Here is a 9,007-nt window from a genome sequence, read left to right as displayed (position 1 = left end):
GTCCAGGCAAGATGCTTTGTAAGTCATCCTGCACTGTGCATCTATAAGTGGTCCTATACATTGAAAAAGTCTGATTGTTTCTTCATGTTTAGATTCAGGCTAGTGTGTATTGTATTTGCAAGAAGAGCATGTAGGCGATGTTGTTCTTTTCTCAAGTGCATCACATCAGGTCAAATGTGATGAGGTTAGACTGCCACTTATTAGTGATGCTTCTTTTGGTCATTTGGTTAAGATGATGCATATACTTTTTTTTTTTTCTTTTGTACCAGGGATTGAACCCAAGGGTGCTTAACCACAGAGCCACATCAAAGCCCTTTCCATGTTTTTTTTTTTTTAAATTTATTATTAATTTTGAGATAGAGTCTAGCTAAGTTGTTTGGGGCCTTGCTAAGTTGCTGAGGGTCGCTTTGAACTCATGATTCTCCAGCCTCAGTTTCTCAAGTTGCTGGGATTACAGGCGTGAGCCACCGCTCTGAGCGGTGCATATACCTTTAAGTTAGGACACACACACACACACACACACAGTGTTCACATTCCTTGAGGCAAAGGATCAGACAAAACTCAGAGTGCGCACCAGGAGGCAGTCGTTTTCCCGGTTTGGGGGAGGGGGACAAGGGGGCCAGCCCTACCACGCCCACCTTCCTGCCCGCCCGCGCCTCTTTGCTTAGAAAATCATTTCTCAGAACCAGAGAGCCCCTACTCCCACGCGCCCAAATCTTTTCCCAGTAGCTTGCGTGCGCCTGCGCAGATCCTCCGCCAAGCTCCTTTACAGAGCCCGACCGCTTCTTTCTCCAGCTCTCTTCGGGTCTCTTCTCCGCTCCAGTTTTTCCCTGAGGGGTCATCATAGGGCGCCAAATGCCCGCCCGCTGGAAGGCCCGGGGCGGGGCGCGGTGCGGTGCGGCACTCAGTGGCCTTCTGGGAGGAAGTCTGCAGCCTCCCAAGCCTCTGATTGGCTTTCAGGCTGGCGCCTGTCTCGGCCCCCGCGCCAGTTTTGGGTTGGTTGGCGCGGAATCGGGAGACTGCGGGACTATAGCGCCTGTGCACGGCGACGACTGCGAACTGGGGGCAAGCGGTGAGGGACGACTCCGCACTCAGAGCACTGGTTGGGAGTGTGGGGACAGCAGCATGATTGCATGTGGTGGTGGTGGTGGTGGTGGGGTCTTTGCTTTATTTCTTCCGAAGGAGGCGTGCGCCGGGTTCGCTGTGCGGTTCTGCTTTGGCTCAGACCTTATGGTTCAGGGCGGGGGCCTTTCGGGTGTCAGAACCAGCATTCTAGTAGGCGGCTTGGAAATCCGAGCCACCCGTTGCAGGGTTTTCTGTTTGGGAGACTGTCACATCTCTGTCAGCAAGTGACCCCTTTTAAAAATTCCTTTGGTAAGTCATACCCACGTGTGGGAACAACTTCAGCGAGACTGGGGTCGGTGGGGCACTGGCCTGATCGAGGGTATTTCACTTCTCCCACCCGCTTGAGGACTACGACAGAAGATATTTCCTCTCCCTTGCTAGAAACTCCCGGAAAATTGTTACGCTTTCTAACTAGGCAGGAGAGAAAGCTACAAGTGCTGACAACATATACAAATGCGTTTTGTCTTTTTAGTAATGGATTTCTATTTTATGCATTAACACTTTTTCTTTCAAATTATTCTATGGAAAGTTCTTCAAGTGCTGCTATTTTTTAGCGTTCAAATCTAATCTTTTTGGCGAAGTTCCTAAAAAATACATCAATTCAGCATTTCGGGTACATTGTATATCACTCAGTTTGTCAGTGGTAATCTTTTACTTCCAAAAATAGAATACAAAATGCAAATCGATTCGTCTGATTTTAGATTTTTGAACAGTGTTCAACTAAAATGTGACTTAACTTCCGTGAACTTCTAACATAAAATCAGATGCTTCACTTTTTTAGCCCAAGCATCTCCTGTCACTCAAATACATCACCATTAATGAGAACTTGCTTCCTAATCAGCTTCCTTTGCATTCAGCTAGTTGTAAATCACAGATTTCAATTTGTTCTTTAGGCTTTCGTTTTTTAAGACGATTTATTTTGGAGAGTCAACTAGCATGGATTACAAATGGGATATGGGATGTGAGTATCTGAACAGTCTTTGCAGCCTTCTATCAGTGATTTGCCACTAAGCCCTTTCTTCAAAAACTGTATGCCATCCATGAACATCAAGAAATCACTCTCTGGAGGATACTGTGCAATCTTGAGACCCCTCTTAAGTCATGATGTTGATTAAGTACTTGCTGAGAACTTGTGACTGGAATTTTTCCTTTAGAGCAGACTGGAAGATTGTAACCTGAAAGACTTCTTTTGCAAGCTAGTGTCTTGGCCTGCTTTTGGGGAGGATGGAGGTACTCCAGATAGTAATTTTAAAACAAATATTTAAGTCTTTGTAAATGGATTTTTTTCATGCTTATTCCTTTCTTTACTAGTTACTTACATGAAGCATTAGAGACATGTTCCAAAAAGGGAAATCTGGATTTTGTTTCTTTTAAATGTTAGCAGGTGGAGCACCTTGACAATAGCAGTGAAAAGTTGAAATATCTATAACTATTTTTATGGATGAAAAGAGATCAAGGGGAGTTTAGTGATCAAAAAAGTGGGTATAATGGTTCATTTGTAAATATTTATTATGTACATATCAGGCATAGGTATTCTGCCAGGCTCTGATGATGGGTAGACTAGGCATGGTTTCTGTCCTCATGAGTTGAGATGAATTTCCAGTTATATGCAGTGCTGTGTTGAATCTTCCCTGAGGAAACTGCTTTGCTTTATTTTTGCTCTCTGAAACTAGACTATGTATGTGGGAGTATATGTATGTGTATTTGACTGCCCTGCATCTACACAAAGAGAAACAAATATAAACATTAAATTAGTTTATGTTGCTAAGTACAAATGAAGATAACCATCCTCATGTAATCCTTGCAGCTTTATGAAGTAGACAGATGTGGTTTATTTCCATTTCACAGGACCCTCAGGTTCTGCATTAGAGTGCTTTGTTGTAAGCTGAAGGAACCAACTCTAGCTAATTTAAACTGAAAAGGAATTTATTAGAATTCCATAGCATTTGCACAAATCCTGAAGGACTGGAAATCTGGTCTGCAGGTTGCTTAGCCAGAAACAGTGATTAAAATTGTGCCACAAAACTGGGCCACTGAGGAGGTCATTGCCAACCATGACTAAATACTTGATGCTAGATCTTGTACCTTGGGACATTGCTGGCACTGTTGCTTCACATTCTCAATCTTCCTGCAGCTCTTGCTACTTCTAGAATCTTCCTTAAGTCCATATATCTCTTATTGGGACATTAGCCACTAGGCAGGTTTTTCTAATCATTAGAGCCTATTTTAATGCCCTAGCTCCAGCTGCAAGAGTGTTTGGGAAAGGGAACTTTCAGCTTGTACAGGCATAGTCTCTGTGAACCCATGGGACTTAAAGTGTGTGTGTGTGTGTGTGTGTGTGTGTGTGTGTGTGTGTGTGTGTGTGTGGCATGGGGGGGTTCCACAGATTGTTTCAGATGCTGGGCAGCTTCAAATAAAACAGCTGTCCACTGCTGAACTGGGTCACTTGTAGTCTCATATTACCTACTAAATGGTAGAGCTGGGATGTGCTACATCTTAATTTCTCAGTTGTACTGCTCACTTTACACTCATCTCATGTCAAACTTACCTTCTGCACTGATTTTCTCTTGATTCCTGAGTACACCTTGGATTTGAATACCTTTGTAGTTTGTCTCACACCTCTTCCTCTGTTTGTTCCACTTTTTAACCTGTTCTGTGCTGGTAAAATTCTTTCTAGGCTTGTATTGGAGACCTCCCCTATGAAAACTGACCTGATTTCTCACGCAAAATTAATGGTTCTCTTCTCCACATTTCCTTGTCTGCTGTTCTTACCTCTTCTATGGCACTATATTTATATTATGATGGTAGTCTCAGGGTCTTTTGCTTTACTTGACTGTGAACCTCTTGAGGCTACAGGCAGCTCTGTCTTATTTGTAATTGTACCACACACCCTGTGTAGTGGAGCAGTGTTTCCTGTGGAGTAAGTCCATTTGAAAACCTTTAGATTTTGTCAGATGTCAAGGGAGTCTTAAAGGGAATATACTGCGGCTAGCTTTTCACTCTTATTGATTGTGTTTAATAATCTCTGAAACCTTTTCATGTAAGCCTACTCAAAAATTTTAAATCATTTGAATTATACCCAAGATTTTGTGACTGTCATCATTAAGTACCCACATTACTTAATTTTTACTTAATGCCTTTCCAAAAATGGATTTATAAGTCAAATGTGAAAGTCAAACAATAGGCTAAGATGTTACAGAGATACCATTTAAAAGAAGCTAAAAAAATAAGATTCTCTAATTATACTTGACGTTTAAGATATAATTTTCAACAGTTTGTTGCCAGTATTTGGTACATGTTCTTTAGATTGTTTCTTATACTTCAAACAGTCAAACAACTTAGTGTTGTTATGAATATGCCATTGGGGTTAGAGCTTTTAAGATGCCTCTTTATCAATACATCTCCCTTTTTGTGCCTACTCATTTTAATAAATTAGCATGGAATATAGTAGATGTCTGCTGAGCCTAAACTTATGGCTGGCAGGCAGCACTGTCATCTTGATTTGATTATTCATCAGCTGGTATCTGTGGATGAATTCATTTCAGTATGTGTGTGGGGTGGTCAGTTTGTAATGACCAAAAGCATGAAGAGTTAAAAAGTTGAATGAGTGAATGCTGAGGCCCTCTGGTATTTCAATCAGTTTTGACAAAATATATTTTAACCTTTGTAATGTGTTATTATTAACCTATAATGTCATGGTCCACTGAGGTCTTGAAGTCAGTGATAGAATTAATAAGATGGTTCCTTAGAACCATCTTTGCTTTTGTTGTTGTTTTGTTGTCCTCTAATCCTGTCGTGATCTTTCAATGCCACTATGAACTTTTTTTTTTAAATATTTTTTTTAGTTGTCAATGGCTCTTTATTTATATGTGGAGCTGAGAATCAACCCTGTACCTCACACATGCTAGGCAAGTGCTTTACCACTGAGCCATGACCTCAGCTCACCACTATGAACTTTAAAAAAAAAATAATTCCACTTTTTTTTTTTTAGTTTTAGATGGACACTTTATTTATTTTTTATGTGGTGCTGAGGATCATACCCAGTGCTTCACATGTGCTAGGCAAGTGCTCTACCACTGAGCTACAGCCCCAGCCCAAGAATAATTCCACTTTTAATGTTTTTACTTTTCCATCTTTATATAGTATCATCTTGTATTAGAATTATGGTACCATCTTTGTTAAATACCCCCAGTCTCTAATGTATTTCTCTTTGAAATTCCAGGTACTTTATCTGAACTTCTGTTAGGGCATGTGTTCTACATATTCTTTAAGATCCAATTGCTACTTATCTCCTACATTAGATTGTAGGTAGGATAAACACAAAGACGATATTTTTTGATCTTTTAGTCCATCATAGCACCTAGTATTTTGCAAAGAACAGATCCTACTTAAAGACTTTCAAATGTTGATTAATAGGAAGCAAAATGAATTGTTCTTTTAAGACCTACTGGATTATTTGTGGCCTGTCATTTCCAATGGAAAGGCTGTGGACTAGCTAACAGCTAATATTTCTGTAGGGTATCAGTTGGCTTTGAGATTTTCCTTTTTTGTGTGGAAAAAATTAACATTGGCTTCAGTTGTAACAGGATCTTAGAGAAGATTTTTGAAGAACTACAGGATCTGCATATTTGGCCATGAGCTTTGTGAATTATTTTACATTATAATATTTAATTTAATATTACATATAATAAAATTGCATATTATTGTTGACTAGAAGTGTTCTTCATTTTTTGGGGGGGGTACTGGGGATTGAACTCAGGGGCACTTTACCACTGAGCTACATCCCCCAGCCCTTTTTATTTTGAGACAGAGTCTCATGACGTTGCTTAGAGCCTTACTAAGTTGCTGAGGCTGGCCTTGAGCTTGCAATTCTTCTGTCTCAGCCTCTCTAGTCACTGGGATTACAGGCATGCACCACTATGCCTGGCTGTGATTTTGTAACATCTCCTATACCTTTCTGTTTTTATCACCTGTGTCAGATTCAGGAAGTTTTGTAACTTCTCAGGCTCTTCGAGAAAAAAAGTCAAAGAAAGGTCGCCAAGAAGCTCTAGAAAGACTGAAAAAGGCTAAAGCCGGTGAGAAGTATAAATATGAAGTAAGTAACCATTTTTCTTCCTGTACTTTATCTAATTTATAGCCTGCTGGTAGTGTGTGTCACCTCTGTCACTGTATTAGTCATCTTTTTGTCCCAGTGATCAAAAGACCTGACAGGAACAACATAGAGGAGGAAAAGTTTGCTTTGGCTCACTGTTTCAGAGATTGAATTCATAGTTGGCCAATTCCATAGCTCTGGGGCTATGGAGAGAGGCAGAACATCGTGGCATAAAGGCATGGCAGAGAAAAAAGCAGCTCAGAATATGGCAATGGGGGGAAGGAGGGAGAGAGAGAGAGAGAGAGAGAGAGAGAGAGAGAGAGAGAGAGAGAGAGAGAGATTGATTGATTGATTTCTGCTCACCAAGGACAAAATATAAACCCCAAAGGCACACCCCAGTGACCTACCTCCTATAGCCACACCTTATCTGCCTATAGTTAATACCCAGTCCATCGATCCACCGATCAGGTTAAGGCTTTTATAACCTAATCATTTCACCTCTGAACATTCTTGCATTGTCTCACACATGAGCTTTTGGGGCATACTGCATACCTAAACTGTAACCTGCTTAAAATAATACTTTCCAAGAATAGCTTCAGTTGAGGACTGAATACAAGTCATTAGTAACAAAGCAAAACTACAAAACACCCTTTGACTTTTATAAAGTTGTTTTAGGGTTTACAAAGTGATTTCACACATATTTGAGCCACCAAAGAAGAAATCACATGGATTTAGAAATATTCGTGTATTTCTAAATACTAATTTAATTTAATAGTAATTATGAGGTAGATTTATAGATTATGGAGAGTACTCATTCCTTAAAAGTTCCTGTAAGGCACTTTACAGATGAGTTTAAAATTCCAAAATTAAAGTAGCTATATCTATACTTTCCTTATTTGGTGTGCTGTGTCTCTGCTAGGTCCCTGGGCTTCACTGGGGGAACTGAGCGGTGCTTTAACTTTAAAGTCTTTAGCAGCCTAGTTAAGTACCTTCTCCTTGGACAGTATTGTTTTAATTTGCAAGGGAATGGAGACTTGGACCTTACTTCTGCAATGTCCTGCTTGTAAGATTGAATGTAATACACTTTTGGTGGTTTTCCTCTGCTCATTATTTTTGCCCTGTATGCAAAAAGTAAAGTGATTACCATCTATATATCATTGTTTAGCTTTACCTTCAGCACTCTGAGTATCTTAACTGCCAAGGCTAGAAAGTGATTAATGCTAGAAAATAATAATACCTAACTTTATTTTTCAGCTGACACTATTATAAGTGATTTTACTAATATGTTTATTCATTTAATCCATCTAGTAACCATATATAAATTAGATACTATGACTAACAACAGTTTGAGATGAGGGCACAGAAATTCAGTGAGATCACGTGGCAGATCCTTTATTTAGACCCAAGCAGTCTGGTTTTGGAATATGCACATTTCACTATGGTCTTTACTGTACTGGGCAATTAAGCAAATAGAAGAGGATTTTTGCCATGTGGCTGGCACCATTTGTTCAAGTTAAGAGAGGCAATCATAATAAAATGTTGCTAAAAGAATTAGAGTGAAGCAAAAGTAAAGCATTTTTAATGTAGGTTTTGTGGGGCATTTCTGATGTTGGCACAATTTGGCTGATTTCTCTTTAAACACTGTGATATTAATTGTATGGCTCTAAGAATTCATGCTGAACAGTAGCAATACTGTTTTTAAAGATAGAGTCTGCTGGGCTTGGAATGTTGCTCAGTGGTAGAGGGCTTGCTTAGTGCATGTGGGGCCCTGGGTTTAACTCTTAGCACCACATATAAATAAATAAATAATAAATAAAACAAAGGTATTGTGTCCACTGCAACTAAAAAATATTGAAAAAATAAAGAGTCAAAAGGACTTTTTATTCAAAATGATTTTTTAAAATATTTATTTTTTAGTTATAGGTGGACACAATATCTTTATTTTTATGTGGTGCTGAGGATCAAACCCATTGCTCCACGCATGCCAGGAGAGTGCTCTACCTCTGAGCCACACCCCAGCCCCCAAAATGATTTTTAAAAATAGTTTTCTTAGCCAGGTGTAGTGGTGCGTGCCTATAATCCCAGCAACTTGGGAGGTTGAGGCAGGAGGATCACAAGGTTGAGGCCAGCCTAAGCAACTTAGTGAGACACTATCTCAAAAAATAAAAAGGAGGCTGGGGCTGGGGCTCAGTGGCAGAGCACTTGCCTAGCATGTGTGAGGCACTAGATTTGATCCTTAGAACTGCATACAAAAATAAAGTCATGCTGTCCATCTACAACTACAAAGAAAAACAAAAAGGACTGGGGATTTAGCTCAATGGTAAAGCACTCCTGAATTCAATCCTCAGTATCAAAAAGAGAAAGTTTTCTAGGATCTTCTTAATATTATATAAATCAACTGGGCACAGTGGCACCTGCCTATGGTCTCAATGACTCAGGAGGCTGAGGCAGGAGGATCACAAATTCAAGGCCAACCTCAGAAACTTAGCAGGACTCTATCAATATAAAAAGTAAAAGGGTTTGGGGATGTAGCTCAGTGGTAAAGTGCCCCTGGGTTCAATCCCCAGTACCATCCCCTCAAAAATAGTATATAAATCAGTTGGACGTGATGGCACATGCCTATAATCCCAGTGGCTTGGGAGGCTGAGGCAGTAGGATCACGAGTTCAAAGCCAGCCTCAACAATGGCAAGGTGCAAATCAATCCAGTGAGACCCTGTCTCTAAATAGAATATAAAAAAGGGTTGGGGATATGGCTCAGTGGTCAAGTGCCCCTGAGTTCAATCCCCGGT

At 40.1% G+C, this 9,007-nt stretch overlaps 1 pseudogene across 1 annotated transcript in view; it reads left to right on the top strand.

The window, feature by feature from the left end:
- Positions 1-788: 788 nt before the first annotated feature.
- The window catches only part of LOC144375126 (DNA polymerase alpha catalytic subunit-like), a 79,627-nt pseudogene continuing 71,408 nt past the window's right edge, over positions 789-9,007 (top strand). Inside the window, exons 1-2 of the transcript XR_013434563.1 lie at positions 789-1,072; positions 6,105-6,220. The product of XR_013434563.1 is annotated as a DNA polymerase alpha catalytic subunit-like (transcript). The remainder of the gene's footprint in view (positions 1,073-6,104; positions 6,221-9,007) is intronic.

The sequence above is a fragment of the Ictidomys tridecemlineatus genome, chromosome 2 (assembly GCF_052094955.1).
Source record: "Ictidomys tridecemlineatus isolate mIctTri1 chromosome 2, mIctTri1.hap1, whole genome shotgun sequence".
Taxonomy (NCBI): Eukaryota; Metazoa; Chordata; class Mammalia; order Rodentia; family Sciuridae; genus Ictidomys; species Ictidomys tridecemlineatus.
This window is presented reverse-complemented; position numbering and strand designations above follow the sequence as displayed.